The sequence below is a fragment of the Anticarsia gemmatalis genome, chromosome 30 (assembly GCF_050436995.1).
Source record: "Anticarsia gemmatalis isolate Benzon Research Colony breed Stoneville strain chromosome 30, ilAntGemm2 primary, whole genome shotgun sequence".
Taxonomy (NCBI): domain Eukaryota; kingdom Metazoa; phylum Arthropoda; class Insecta; order Lepidoptera; family Erebidae; genus Anticarsia; species Anticarsia gemmatalis.
In genome coordinates, this window is record NC_134774.1 from 2,301,713 (window position 1) to 2,318,647 (window position 16,935).

General features: G+C 35.8%; 1 protein-coding gene across 1 annotated transcript in view; it reads right to left on the reverse strand.

The window, feature by feature from the left end:
- LOC142985403 (cytotoxic granule associated RNA binding protein TIA1) overlaps nucleotides 1-16,935 on the reverse strand; it is a 196,529-nt gene that overhangs the window by 130,689 nt on the left and 48,905 nt on the right. The gene's annotated exons all lie outside the window — the stretch shown is intronic.

Below are 16,935 nucleotides of genomic sequence, written 5' to 3' on the forward strand. Positions count from 1 at the left end.
ACATACTTACTGTGTCGTAATTCCCCTAATGTTAATATCTTTACAAAGTTACAACACAGTAATAGGTAAAACTTGGTTACAACACAGTAACCGTTGAGTTACCGTGTTGTAACTTAAAAAAGAAAAAAATATTATATTATTACCCTAGCTTAAAACACATTATCTAATTTTATTATTTATACAATAATAATATACTAGATATATACAGGGTGTAAATGACAGCCTACCGAAAACGAAAAAAAAATGACTTTAGACACGATTCTGGTGCTTATGGCGTTGAAAATTTTCATCGGTTTTTTCTTGATTTTTCCGATTTTTTATGCGTTTTTTTTAATTTTTTTTGGTATTATTTCGTTAATACTACACAATGCAACATGAATATGAAAAAAAATCAGTCATATTACTGTTTTTCACAAAAAACAGCAATGGATTAAAACAACGTATAAATTCGCTATCAGCTGTTCGGCCAACGACACCGCGCCGGCGGCGGCCGGCCGCGACGGTCGACGTCACGCCGCGTACCTACGCGCGCCACACAGACACGATTACGCACACAGCTGTCAGCCTCACACTCACTAGTATGCAGCGTTACTTAGTATTTGTTCTATGTTAAAAATGAAAATTACATAATTATCCCGCTCTCCGATAAAAGGTAAATTCATAAGATTTAAAATGTGTGAGTTCTTATTATTACACGTACAAATACATACAGAACGACAAAAAATCCTATTGATATTCTTTAGCGCTATAAAAATCTCTAATAAACAATTAAACAATTATTGTCGCTTTGTTCCATTTGTTCTTGCAAATTTCTATTCGATATTTACACGCTCATTCATACTTCATACAAGCGCGGTGCGACTCGAAAAGTAGATGGCCGTAGTGACGCGTGACGCCGCGACCGCGCGTGGATGTTACATAGATGGGATGCGACAAAATGGATGCTAAGTAATTCTCCGGGGATTATGAATTATGATAAGTTAGTTTCTCTGATAAGAATATTAATGGATATTGATTGTTATCGTTGTTATGTACCTACATTTTTTATGGTTTAATTAAATAAACGTTTCGTGTTTATTTTATTTACTTTAAGCTGATTTTATGTTATAAATATCAAAATATTTTAAACTTACATCAACAATGTTTGTAATGTTATTTGGTATTTGAATAAAACTACAATGCAACCAGTAACAACTGTGACAAGTAAAAATAGTAATGCCACATCAATATTTTATTGAATCTAATCTCTCGCTGGGATCCTAACTCGTCGCTCGTTACCAAATCGGCGGCGCGCGCGCGGACGGCGCGGAGGGAGCGGGTGGCGCGGGCGAGGGGCGGCACGAGTGAGCGGAGAGGCGCCCGCGCCGGCGGCTTTCTTTGATTGATAGTTCGAGCAATTCGCTCGCGGAAGACGGAAGCTCTTCACCGGTGTCGTTCGTTATGTCCTATTCGTCGTGTCGTGTGTGAACTGTTGTTTATTATTACTTGTTATTGTTTCGGTTTTGAGTTGTTAGTGTTTTTATTGTTATTATTTTTGTTGTTATTGTTTTCGAAGTGCAGTTGTGTTCGTAAATAGGAAGAAATGTTGATGTGTTATGTATGGTGAAGCACGTGGAAGTGCACGGCGTGCTCTGCACCTGTACGTCCGGATCCAAAGGTACTCAAACTCTCGCCATACACCAGGTATTTGCGTGTTGATAGACATTGATAACAATTTGTTTTAGCACTTTCTTATTATTGGTTACATTTTGCTATTATTGTTTGATTTCACGTAAGCCAAGTAGGTACCTACCTACTTACAATTTTACTATGAGCTATTGTAACATACGGGCCTACTTACGATACCATAAACGATACATAAGATTGTTATCTAATGATAGCGTTGCATACTAGTGAGCGCATAGACGTGGTGGTACGCGTAGGTACGTACCTACGACGCGTCGCGACATGTCGTCGCTCAGCGCGCCGCCGCCGCCAGAAATCTCGTAGGCATGCGCGGAGATACATCGCGTTGTTCACTATACATTGAACGCTCAAAAATGACTAACTCGGGAACCAATCATTTCCGAGAAATATCGTTGGAGTAAATTTCGCGCATACAGTGTCACAAACTTACCAGTAAAGTTTTCGGTTAGCTGTCATTTACACCCTGTATATAGAATCAAAGATTTAACTATATACTAACATTAAAAGTTGCATGAAATAATATACAATAATTAGTATCTTCAGGAGAGCAAAAATTAACCATTAAACTTCAACCGCGTTTTTCTCAAAACGCATATTTTGAAGTTACTGTGTTTAGATTTACGACGGCAGAATTGTTTTAACTTAAAATCAGAGTAAAATCTTCATTTCTTTTGTTTGAAATTCTCCCTAAATATGAATATTCATAGGACATTACCGTTTCATGAATAAAACACAATTGCTGTTATCTCTGTGAAAAGTTTGAATGAAAAATCATGAAAAATTCATTGGATTTACAACTTTTAACGCTTGATAACTTGTGGCGTACGCATTCGTCTCTCACACTAAAATATTAGGTCGGGGAAAAAGTCTTTTCGCATTATAGTATGTATGAACTTGTAATAAAATCTCTTTGGCTTCAAGAATCACAAATGAGTACACGGTTCATTAGGTTTCTTTCAGTGAGCTCGTGAGGTGCCCAAATATCGAGCTTTTTTGTGTAGAGTAAAGATTTTATTACAATTCCGTACATACTATAATGCGAAAAGACTTTTTCCCCGACCTAATATACTGATTTGGTAGTAAACGAAAAATGATTAAACTTGTACTCGTAAAAGGTTCATCTAAAATTCTCAGACCATGTATTTTCGTAAATAATGTTGAAATTGTAATTATTATACACTGAAACATTATATTAAGCACTCATTTGATACCAACGAAAATACTAAACTGTGACGTCACTACACCGTATTTCTATACTAAAATGTGTTTTTGACATTTCATAAAGAGTAGCTGATTTGACTGGTAGTTGAGTACCTTATTACTTAACAGAGTTAATCTTTTTTTTATTAAAAAAAAACGACAACTCCCGCACTAAGAATTGCTTTTGCGATTTTTACAAACATACAAACAACGGAAACAAAGCACAACCAGACCCGAAACAATTATTTGTGGATCGCACAAATAATTGCTCCGTGTGGGAAACGAACCCACGACCTCCCGACGCAAGGGTATCGTCGTGGTGACCTAAACCACTGCGCCACGGAGGCAGACTCCCCTAAAGATTTAAAAAGTTTAAGATAAAATACATTTTATCCATTATTTTCTAACCCTGTAAAGAAGGCTAGACTAATCATTTTTGGCTAGAGACTAAGTGCTGGCTAAAAGCCTTTTAGGAAATCTAGACTTAAAATTGCATTACAGTGACTTTGCTATGAAAATATTACCAGGAGACTGGTTTTGTAGTTCGACTAGTTTGCGTAAGTAGATTAAGAGGTATGGGGTTCGATTCTCGATCAAGAATAAGTACTTTTAGATGTTTTCAATATCTGTAAAAAATTTCGCAATACCATATGAAACCGGGCATGATAATCCATATACTTTGTTAAACTAACTTTTGAACAACTGAACGAAATTGGATATATTTTTTTAAATATGTTTGTGCCGAGAGAAGGTTTGTATGGGATCGATGGGATCAAAAGTCTCACGAGAATAGATTCAACGGGATAATAATACTATTGCGCCAAACTTGCAGTTAAGCTACACGTACTAGTTTGACCACTAACCGTACGATGAATGACTACAACTCATTCCGTTTTCAACCCCTAAACCTCAGTCCCCTGGTTACTAAAATAAAACACCTCAGTCCCCTGGCAAGTCAAAATTCCCCTGGATTAAAGGGGAACCAAAATTATTCGGCGATTACAATTTAATGTTAGCTCCGCGACGGGTTAATTAGAAACAACGACGTAATGGGCCGCCGGTTCAGTTCTCGGGCGGTGTAATTTTGTTTTATTGCGACATAAAAGGTTTAGCTAAGTTTTAGGGAGATTATTTCGGATTTTTATGGGTTTTGAAATTTTTAAAACAATTTTGTTAGTATTTTATAGATATATTTTTTTCACAAAAGTGGTTTAGCTAAGTATATTTATATTCAAGAGGAAGTGTGTTTGTTTGCCAATCTATAGCTATAAAACTGCTGACCGTATTTGCATAAAAACTGAGATTGGATATTTCTTATTGGGGAAATCATTTCGACGAGATGTTGTGTTATAATTAATTAAACGTTATTAAGTATCAGAAATAAATATCATTGGACAACTCACACATGGTCATTTGATTCCAAACTAAGCAGAGCTTGTACTGTAACCAAATAACTGATATACATACTTATATACTTCTAAATACATACTTATATAGATACATTAACAACCAGGCTCAGAACAGATACTCGTGCTCATTAAATTTGTCCCGGATCGGATTCGAACCTACCACACGCGGCGTAACAGTTTTAACGCGACAATACGATATAGTCGTTAGACAAACTAAAAATAAACATTGTCACTAGTAGACTACTTGGCAAGTAGTCAAATGCATTGAAATTTATTATCATAGTTAAATGGTCATACCGTGACGTCTGGGTGTTCTGTAGTCCAACAGAGGCGCTCATAGCCAGTTGCACTCACCAGTCGGTAAACGATCTGTGGGTTAAGCAACCGCTGGCGAGGTCATTCTATAGATGGGTGACCGCATAGTAGTATTTGAACTGAGCGTCTCCGTGATTCGGAGGGTGCGTTATGTTGTGTGTCTGCTATCATTTTTAAAGATCTTTGATAGTTGTTAACAGTAGTCAGAAACTTGAAACTCTGACTAGCAGTCTTACCGAAGGGTATCGTGTTATAACTAAGTTAACTGGGTTGTGGAGGTCAGATAGACAGTCGCTCCATGTAAAATACTGGTATACAGCAGCATCCGGTGAGACTGGAAGCCGACTCCAACATAGAACAATTGGAAGAAAAGCTAGACTGATATATGTACATATGTATGTATTTCCTAAATAAAGAAGCTGAAAAATATAGAAAAAGAACTAAGACACTTATCAATTTAAAACTCAACAACTTTATTACACTGTCTCATTCCTGACATACAATTAGCGTCATCCGGGGATCGAACGCGCGACCCTCGGCATAGATTCGAATGCGACGCTGCTAAGCTATTTAGATCAGTATGCTATTACATCTGTCAACAGTATCATAAATAACTAGATCTAGATCGCGATTCCGTCCATATTTAATCAGCCTAGTCTTTCTTCCAACTATGTTGGAGTTGGCTTCCAGTCTCACCGGATGCAGCTGAATACCAGTATTTTACATGCAGCGACAGTCTATCTGACCTCCACAACACAGTTTTTACCTGAGTTATGACACGACCGGTTGTCAGACTTTCAAGCTTGTAACTACTATTAACGACTGTCAAAGGTCTTTAAAACTGACAGCCGAGATCCACAATTTGGTACACTTAAAGTTTATAACTTACATTAACACATGGGACACATTTTTATCCGCATTGTTATTCACCTCACTCCAGACTATAAGCTACAAATTTTAATGTACCAAATTTCATTCAAATCCTTTCAGTAGTTTTTACTTGAAAGAGTAACAAACATACAAAATCAAAATCAAATTATTTATTCACTTAGGTCAAATATTGACACTTATGATAGTAGTTACAATTACTGAATCTACCACTAGCTCGGAAAGTGTACAGCCTTATGAGAAGAGCTCGCGAGAAACTCACACACACTCTTTTTATACATATGTACATCCTCACAAACTATCGCATTTATAATATTAGTTGTATTTAAACAGCACAAGAAGGCGTGATATTATGTATGTTTGTATGTATGTATGTCCATACATCATAAACGTCTGTACAATTAATGAACCGACTCTAGCCACTGATAGTTATGTCATAAGCAGATATTTTACAAGTCATCAACATTAATCTTTGTGTGATCGTGTCTCACTGTTCTAGTATATTAATTGACTTTGTATTGTGATATACAGATCGAAATATTAGCCAACTTTATTTCCCTACTATACCAACTTCTAACCGTGACTTCGCCCACAAAAAATATCCTTTTTGTTTCTACAATTAGGGTGTTTGTTTGTCGTATGGTTAGTGGTCAACCTAGTATCAACGTTGTTCAAACCGCCCGAGAGGCCTTTGACATGGCTTAACGACTGTTATCTTAGTAGACAACAACCAGGACCGACATTTTACTTGCCCTCCGGAGCACGGAAACGTCCAGTTCAAATATCAATATGCAGACCATCTATGGAATGACCGCGGCAAAGGTTGCTTAACCCACAGATCGTTTACCGACCGGTGAGCGCAACTGGCTATGGGCTTAAACAATCGTGGTAAAAAGGTTATCTACGTATTCAATGTGTTAATCTAGATCGTAATAATATTAGCTAGCTTTATGATCAATACAGTGTCTATATAGTTCAAGTATTTTAGTAGTAAAAGCAGTAATAGCCTTGTGGTATAAGTTGGTGCCTCCCACACAAATGGTCGCAGGTTCGAACCCAAGGCAACACACCAATGACTTTCCCAAGTTATGTGTGTATTAGAAATAATTATCGCTTTTTCCAACGGTGAAGGAAAACAAGTTGACTGAACTATCTGTCCGTGTGTCACATAACTCAACACTTTACTAAAATAGATGACCATCTATCACGACAGTTAGTAACTGGGACGTGAACAGAATAATGTACATACATCATTCTAGATTAGGGCTGTTACGAGTATAATACAATTAAATTGACTGATTTCAAAGCTAAATTATTTTTTTTTTGCGAAGAAATTAATGATGATAGCTAATGATTATCTATCATTATTAGCACCACAAAAACAGCTCTAGCTTGTGGCTTGAGAAACAATAGCTGCACGGATCGATCTCTGAGGTTAAGTTATGGATGGGTGACCATATCTATACTAATATTATAAAGCTGAAGAGTTTGTTTGTTTGTTTGTTTGAACGCGCTAATCTCAGAAACTACTGGTCCGATTTGAAAAATTATTTCAGTGTTAGATAGTCCATTTATCGAGGAAGGTTATAGGCTATATATCATCACGCTACTACCAATAGGAGCAGAGTACCAGTGAAAAATGTAACAAAAACGGGGGAAATTTTGACCCATTCTCTCTGATGTGACGCAAGCGAAGTTGCGCGGGTCAGCTAGTTATACATATATCGAGTTCTACCGTTTTTGGAAGGTACGTTATTTAACAGTCTTTAACGGTAGTCAGAAGCTTGATAGTCTGACAACTGGTTGTCAGACTTTCTTACCGTTGTGTATCGTGTTATAACCCGGGTAACTGGGTTGTGGAGGTGAGATAGACAATCGCTGCATGTAAAACACTGGTATTCAGCTGCATCCGGTGAGACTGGAAGCCGACTCCGACATAGTTGGAAGAAAGGCTAGACTGATATACAAAGTTACGCATTTTAACGAAATTCAAGAACTATGTTTTACCTTTGGCAATTTTTTTATTCGGAGTACTTGTATGAAAATCACCACATGTCAGTCGAAAGAATAATTTAAATTGGTGTAATTTAGAAATACTGTGAAATAACAAGCATTAGTGCATTAAAAATTCAGAAAAAATTTAAAAACTGCTCCTTTTTTAAAGTAATTGATCAGCGTGATGGACTCAAGGCCTAACCCCTACCTTATTACGGGAAGGAGACCCTTGCCCAGCAGTGGGACAGTGAAAGGTTAAATTTAATTTATTAATTTTCTTGATACGAATTTGACAGCCCTATTTAAAGTGTTTCTCAGGTGTCTGAACAAAATGTCATCTATTTATTTAGTACGCAAATAAATAAAACAAAACTAGATGAAATCATTTGTATGTTCATGTAGAACACTATTAGTTTGTTTGAACTTAAATAACTCGAAAACTGCTGTACAGATTTTATATATTTTTTTATGTTCTTCGTCTATTTTAAGGTGTTTTTGTTTGTTTGTTATCTCATATCTTTTTTATTAAGTTCTTTTGTTGTTGTTTTTTGTTTTTTAAAAGACAACTCCCGCACTTGTGTGACTCTTGTGTCGCGGGCACTTTTACAAACATACAAACAACGGACACAAAGTACAATCAGAACCGAAACAATTATTTAGGTACGGATCGCACAAATAATTGTTCCGTGTGGGTATCGAACCCACGACCTCCCGACGCAATGGTAGCGCCGTGGCGACCTAAACCACTGCACCACGGAGGCGGTCGAAAGTGGGCCGACTATTTAGATTAATTTTTCATTTGTAACCTTTTTTTTAACCACTTTTGGATACAAAACTTTCAAAAAGAATCATTAAATGACAAGCAGAAAACCTCCCCTTTTTTAAGTCAGTTAAAAAGTCACTGATAGATTTGAATCCCCGATCGCTCACGTAGGTTACCACTCAACCTCTAACTACTATTACCAATCGTATGGTTAGTGGTCAACCTAGTGTCAAAGTTGTTCAAGCCCGAAGGCCTTCGACTTGGCTTAACGACTGTTATCTTAATTGACAACAACCGGGACCGACTTTTTACGTACCCTCCGCACGGAGACGCCCTATTCAAATACCACTATGCGGTCACCCATCTATGGAATGACCGCGCCAAGGGTTGCTTTACCCACAGATCGTTTACCGACCGGTGAGCGCAACTGGCTATGGGCGCCTCAAATCTTTCTATCTATAACTAAAGATAACTTATTAACACACTCCATTCACCTATCAAACACAAACCAATGAATTTGACATAATTCCTCCTAAAATATAATTTATATACTTTCTGACAATAGATAATTTATGTTCAAAGAGCCTATTAACATGAGATTCAGAGGGTTGATTCAACCCTTATGGGGATAATGGATTAAGTTTGGGGTGGAAGGTGTAAAAATATGACTGAAAAAGAAAATTTTCAGGAAGTTGGTTTTTTTTCGCGGTAATTTCGGTTTTGTTTGTCTTTTTCATGGTATTATACTGCTGATTAACCCCCGGTTTCTGAGGTACATTTAGCGGTAGTTTATCTATTCAATAGTGTTTAAACTCATATCGACGATGAAGTACCAATACCTCTTAACTACAAAATCACCATTTTACAGGAGGAGAAAAAAACGCGTCGCGTAGTTAGGAGATTTTGGCATCAAAAATTTCGTTAAGTAATTTAGAAGCTTTTTACACTTGAATTTAGGATGTAATGTCAGCAGGTCTTGCTAAATGAATGCATACATTGACTTAGCAGCTATTTCTATTAGCATTTTCTCTCAAAACTATCAACATATTTAGTTAGGTGTCTTGACGAGTACACGCAAAATGCAATTTTATGTCCAACGCATTAAAAATCAAAAAATCGACGAAATGTCAGTTAGGAGGTATTGGCACTTCATCGTCGATATAATAAAATACAATAAAAACGCTATTGAATAGATAAACTACCGCTAAGTGTACTCAGAAACCGGGCTTAAGACAGTTTGTTTCTTGGGTTAGGACATGATTTTAGCTGCTAGAAATATTTCAGTGGTTAATCGATATTAGTTAAATAAGTCGATTTGAACCCGGATCACGTTACCCAAAACCACAAATGCACTTAAAATGCTGCACTTGTAACAAAACATTTTCAAACACTCGGAAATCAAACCTTGAACCGCATTTGTACCTTAAAACAAGAAATCTAAACCCATTTGTACCCATCTTAATTAGTTTGGCGTCCATCCAATTTAACACTAGCGCCGCGCCCCGGCTCCGTCTGTAATTAGTCCCTTGATAATAACGCTGTTGTTTTTAATTAAGATTTTGATTTCAACGTTTTGGAAAAGTGAAATTAATAATTTTGAAAAGTTTTGTATTGTAGCTTTTTTTATTTGTGGGACAACAGTGGGACAGTATTAGCAATAAAACAGACAGCAATAAATAAAATACTATTGAATTCGTAAATATAAATATGATGTAATAAAAAAATAATGGTTTTTAAATTTTTTTCGTGATCGAAACATTTAAAATGCATACAATAATTTATATTATTATTCTGATGATAGCCATTTTTCTCAAAGGACACTGGTTTTTCTCGGATTTTTTTTTGTGCTCTAACATCTAAAAGGTATTCCGTTTTTAATGAAATTCAACACAAACATAGTTCAACTTGTAAGAGCATACACAGCCCATACATTTTTGGTTTTTTTTTTCTCAAATTTTTCTGGTTTCGACCACAGATTTTTTATTACCGTTTTTAACATTTAAACGTTAAAACCAAATTTGATGAAATCAAGTATAGATATAGTTAAAAATCCGAGATCAAAATAGCCATACATTTATCAAAAACAAACCCTGCCTCGCATAATAGTCTTTAAAACTGCGAAACTTTAAATAAAAAGCATTTTATATTCAACCCTAGTAGCGATATGAGTGGCAGCCCTATCGTCAAAGTTTTTAATTAAATATTTAAATTCATGCTACAACCCCTGATAAGACACCCTCTTGTGTAATGCGAGTAAAGTGCTTTGATACTTTGAACTAAAAATTGTACTGTTAAACTAGCTGACCCGACAAACGTTGTTTTGCAATATCTAGACTATAATAATATCTATACTAATACTAATATTATAAAGCTGAAGAGTTTGTTTGTTTGTTTGTTTGTTTGAACGCGCTAATCTCAGGAACTACTGGTCCGATTTGAAAAATTCTTTCAGTGTTAGATAGTCTATTTATCTAGGAAGGCTACAGGCTATATATCATCACGCTACGACTAACAGAAGCAGAATAGCAATAAAAAATGTGACAAAAACGGGGAAAATTTTGACCCATTCTATCTTATGTGACGCAAGCGAAGTTGCGCGGGTCAGCTAGTATTAAATAAAAAAGAAAATTCCAGGTATGAAAAATAAATATTGGCCGATTCTCAGACCTACTCAGTATGCTCACATCTAATCGGTCAAGCCGTTTCGGAGGAGTATGGCAACGAAAACTGTGACGCGAGAATTTTATATATATTAAGAAGATTGTATTTAGCGATATCAATGTGGATTAAAGTTCTAACCAAAGTACTATAAAGTACTACCCTCTTATTCATAAACACGCTAAAAACCAATTTTAGTTAAAAAGCTACTACAATATGTTTTCTCTTTTTCATTTCGCTAAGGAGTGAAAGATACAAAACTGTTTTTAAGCCTTTCATAACTTCATATATTTTTATGAATAAGAGGGTTAACTATAGTAGTTTGTAATGGGGTAGTGGACTATCAATCAAATCAGCTATTCTTTTTGAAATGTCAAAAACACATTTTAGTATAGAAATACGACGTAGTGACGTCACAGTGTCTTTGTTAGTATCGAATGAGTGTCCGATAAAATGTTTTAGTCTGTAATAATTACAATTTTAATATTATTTACAACAAAAATGATAAAGCCTGAACATTTTAGATGAATTAAGAGATAGGTTTGCGGATTTGACAAAACAGATTTTAAGTATTTAAATATTTTTGCTGAATTTAATTATTCCTTTTGTTTTAAGAAACTATGTTTGTTTCGCAGAAAAAAAAAAATAACGTACATTATTTTATCGATACGTTATATGAATTGGTAAATACACATTTTTTATTACACTTAATTAAAATAGTGCTAAATAATTTAAAATTCTATTAAATATTATATTGGACGGGCTAGGTTAGTTTGGTGATCACAAGGCCTACACCCTCCCTCATTACGGGAGGAGACCCTTGCCCAGCAGTAGAATAATAACGGGTAAAATTTTATTTCATATGGTCTAGGACCACTCCACCCAAGATTTTTAAGGAGAAAGTACTAAATCATATAAGAGGCCTTATGTCTAAAACAAGACTAAGTTCTTAATATATTTTTATGAAAATATCGCAAGTATCAAATACATTAAGTCGCAGTACATACTAAATGTCTTCAGTGAGCCGCATCGTGACGTCACGAGCTCCTAACTTTCTGATTTGACTAACAGTCTGACTAATCATGACTAATCGTGTCTTCAGATGAAAAATATACCATTATTATAACCAACTAAGAAAAAAGAAGGTATTCTGTTTAGGTCGCAGTGGTTTAGGTCGCCACGCCGAAAACCATTGCGTCGGGAGGTTCGATTCCCACACGGAGCAATTATTTGTGATCCATCAATAATTGTTTCGGTTCTGGTTTTACTTTGTGTCCTTTGTTTGTATGTTTGTAAAAGTCCCCGCGACACAAGAGCAATTCTGAGTGCGGGAGTTGTCTTTTTAAAAAACAAAACATTCATAAAGACATGCCTTCTTCCCATAAGGGTAGGCACTGACCAGATTATCTGCGAACTTTTATATTTTACTAGCTTTTGTTCGCGATTTCGTCCGCGTGGTTTGTGACTTAGGACAGAATTTTCATACAAACTTTCATCCTATTTTATCCCTTTGGAGGTAGAATTAATCAAAATTGTTTCTTAGCGGATACCTACGTCATAACATCTACCTGCATGCCAAATTGCAGCCCGATCATCACACATGTAATCAATTTATTAGTAAAAATGATTATTATTATCTTAAGTAAAAGAGTTTATCTTATGGATTACTAATCAATGATTAATTAAACGATCTTTGATTGTTTATTAATTTATATTTATATGTATACATATATACTACCTTTTACCCGCGACTTCGTCCGCCACCTGAATTTTCTCACGGGAATGCGTCATTTTCCCGAAGTAAAAACTAGCGTATGTCCTTTCTCGGGTATCAAAATATCTCCATAACAAATTTCATGCAAATTGGTTCAGTAGTTTAGGCGTGATTGAGTAACAGATAGACAGAGTTACTTTCGCATTTATAATATTAGTGAAAGTGTTTATCTTATGGATTACTAATCAATGATTAATTAAACGACCTTTGATTGTTTATAATGTATATTTATATGTATTTTTACACACAGTATTAGCTAAAAGAATACCTAAGTTTTAGGTACCAATAATGTAGTTTACACCCGTGCAAAGAATCTACTTTTAATATGACCTCCAAAACACGCTTAGCTCAAATATTAATCGTATAATAATTTACACATCTACACACATAGTTAGTCATAATAATCTACACAGTAAAGTTAGTGGTCAACCTAGTGTCAAAGTAGTTGTAGTGTTTGTCGTGAACTGTAGTTATGTTAAACAACAAGCGTGACTTGTATCACGGAGACGCTCAGCTCAAACACTGCACCTACATCTATGTAATGTACAAGTTAACACACTGATCGTTTACCCACAGTGACTGACTATGAACAAACTTTAGTAACTCGCAAGCTGTTTTCAAGTTAATCCTAAGTTAATATAACTATACTAAACAGCTGATTTAATTGTTAATAGTTTAATTTAAAGACAATTTTACTGCTAATATTATAAATGCAAAAGTTTCTGTGGATGTGTGTATTGTTGCTACACCTTTAGCTTAAAACTGCTGATTGTATTTTGATGTAAATGGGCATACGGATAGTTCATAATTTTCCTCTGAAATTATTTTTACGCGGGCGAAGTAGAGTGAAGTTATAAGTTATTTAGTTGATACTAATATATTGGTAGTAATACCAAAGTCCGTCTTTCAGTCTGTTGCTAAACGTTCCACAGCTAAACCGAGTTGGATAAAATTTAAAATAATTGATAACTGTAGACTAGGAATTAATCATACAGTACATTTTATAAACTCAACCCCTATGTGGGTAAATTAAGACATGAAACTACAAACCACTAGTAAAAATACATATCGATGCCTTTTTCAAAAACTAGTTTTACCAAACCGCACGAAATTCCATTCAAAGAGCGGGTTTGGAAAAAAAATAACTGTGTGTTATTCCACCCCTTTTGCCTCAGGTGCTGCCCCGAGGGGAGGGTAGCGTGAATATAAAGGTATACCCACAAACGACCCTTTGTCGCGACGATTAATATTTAAACAAGATGTATAGGGGTGGGGGATTGTCGATAACTTAGTTAGAAAATGTAATTGTTTCAAAATCAAATCATTTATTTTTTTAGGTCAAATGCTGACACTTATGATAGTCAATGATACAGAGAGCGAATTTACCGCCAGTTCGGAAAGTAAGGCCAATGAGAAGAGCTGTCAACAAACTCCTGGACACTCTTTTCTTTCTATCTATACTAATAATTAAAGCTGAAGAGTTTCTTTGATTGAACGTGGTTATCTCAGGAACTGCTGGTGCGAATTGGAAAAAATATTGTATTGTTGGATAGCCTATTTATAACATGACGCTACGACTGATAGAAGCAGAGTACTAGTAAAAAAGGTTACGAAAACGGGGAAAATTATGACCCATTCTGGCAGTGACGCAAGCGAAGTTGCTCGGATCAGGTAGTAAATAGTTAGTTGGGGACTTTGCATGCCCTCAATAAATTGTATTAAACAAATTTTTTAGGCATGCAATGTTTCCTCACAGTGGTTTCCTTCACCGTTGGAGCATGTGACAATTAGGTGTGATGCCTTGGGTTCAAACCTGCGACCGCTGGCGTGGGAGGTGTCAACTTATACCGCTCGGCTATCTCTGCTCTTAAAATGATTAGCAAATTAAAACAATAAATTTCCTTCAATGTAATTTGTATCGAAACTAAACTAATCCTATCGACAGTGTCCCGGCACTGGTAGCCGCAGGCGACGACGTGTTCCAATTAGCTAGAATAAACAGCAGCGTATCTGTGAACACACAGACCGACCAACATTCATCTCTTGCTGTGAGGTAGAGTATTGAAATATATTCATTTGTGGTTTAAACTTTGGATTATAAATGGCTAACCCCCGGTTTCTGAGGTGCATTTAGCGGTAGTTTATCCATTCAATAGAAAAGAAGAAAAGAACATTTTTATTTTTGTACAACATGCTTTTGCAACATGCAACAAAAAAAATCAAGTTTAGATGCACAAACAAGAAAAAGTGTGTGTAGATGCACTTCGCAAATGCACAAAAACAATGGTGATGGCTCAGCGTAATGCTGTGGCACTTGCATTGCTGCAAGCGACTTGACAGCGCTGATTTTAACATCAAAACTCATGTAAAAAACGCTTTTGAATAGATAACAGTAGTGTTTCCCACAAAAGCCGTTTAATATATTTGAAGCTACTAGCCCCCTTTTTCTGAGGTACATTTAGCGGTAGTTTATCTATTCGATAGCGTTTTTAATATGAATTTAAACGCTATTGAATAGATAAACTAGCGCTAAATGTACTCAGAAACCGGGGGTAAGTTAAACTTAGACTACAAGAAAAAACGCTAACTACTACTATAAGCGCAGTCTCATTCCTGTATTGTGATACAAATGTTGTTTAATTTAAACTATTTTCTTAATAAAACAGGCGACGAAATATCATTTGTATATTAACTAGCTCATAACTTGACTCCATCCCCGCAGTTTTATACCCAATTTGGTTTTTTTTTGTATTTTACCCAGAATAACAAATTTTATTTTTCAAAATAGTTTTTTTCATTTTCACCCATCTTTGTTTTATTCAGTACATATTAGTTCCTAGTCAGTTGAACTGAACATTTCCGTGCAATGATAGCGGCGTGGTTACCTTAAACACTGCGCCACAAAGGCAGTCAAAGATGGGTGACCGCATAGTGATATTTGAACTGAACGTCTGACCTCCGTGCTTTGGAGGGCTTGTAAAAAGTCAGTCCCGGTTGTTGTCAATAAAGATAACAGTCGTTAAGTCACGTCAAAGGCCTTCGGGCTTGAACAACTTTGACACTAGGTTGACCACAAACCATACGATAAGAAGAAGAAGTGGTACATTTTGAAAACGTGATCGTAGGTTCGAAAACTGCTATAACCGATTTTAAAGTATAAGGAAAGATAAAATTCTTTGATGTTAAAACAACAGAAAGAAAGAAAGAAAGAAAGATGTCTTTCTTTAATTTCCAACATTCAACAAGTCGGGAGCTAGATTAATGAATAAGAAATGAGTTTCGCAAATTAAAATCAAACAATGAAACGAACTTTTGTAAATATACGGAAGTGTATAATGTACGGGCCCGGTCGTAGTGACTTCGATTTCCATACACTGACTTTTGCAAACTACTTTGTCGGCATAGAAAGACTCCTTAGGTTAAAATTATCGTACATCTATACTAATATTGTAAAGCTGAAGAGTTTGTTTGTTTAAACGTGCTAATCTCACGAACTACTGGTTCGAATTGCAAAAATCTTACTTACCCAATATAAATAAAAATATGTAAATATTTTTGTGTAAATAATAAACAAAACGTATTATATTAGTGAAAAAAAATATATAACACTCAAACAGCAATTTGCCCATCACCGGAATCGAACCCGATCGATCTCTGAGGTTAAGCTACGCTTGGTGGGGTTATTCTGTGGATGGGTGACCATCTTATACATATTGTGGGTCCCGACTGTCATTTTCAAAGATCTTTGACAGTCGTTAACAGTAGTCAGAAGCTTGAAAGTCTGACAACCAGTCTTACCGAAGGGTGTCGTGTTATAACCCAGGTAACTGTGTTGTGGAGGTCCGATAGGCAGTCGCTACATGTAAAACACTAGTATTCAGCTGCATCCGGTGAAACTGGAAGCCGACTCCAACATAGTTTGGAAGTAAGGTAAGGCTCAAAAATATACTTCCGTCTAGACCAAAGAAGCAGTTTTTTAAGATAACTGTTCAAATTATATTTCCGTATGTTTTCATCCCTTAAAATTTTAAGGGATAACTTTTAAAGAATTTGTTAGAGAACCCACCCCTATATTTATGTATTATACATGCATCGACGCTAACGAAAGGGGTGTTTCAACAAAGATATTAAAGTTACCCTTAAATCTGAGACTTTTGAATGTGAAGATCTGTGACTGCTTATGCTTCTAACTTAATCTGTGTAAAAATATATTTTATTTATCATCGGACAGGATCTTTGACAGTCGT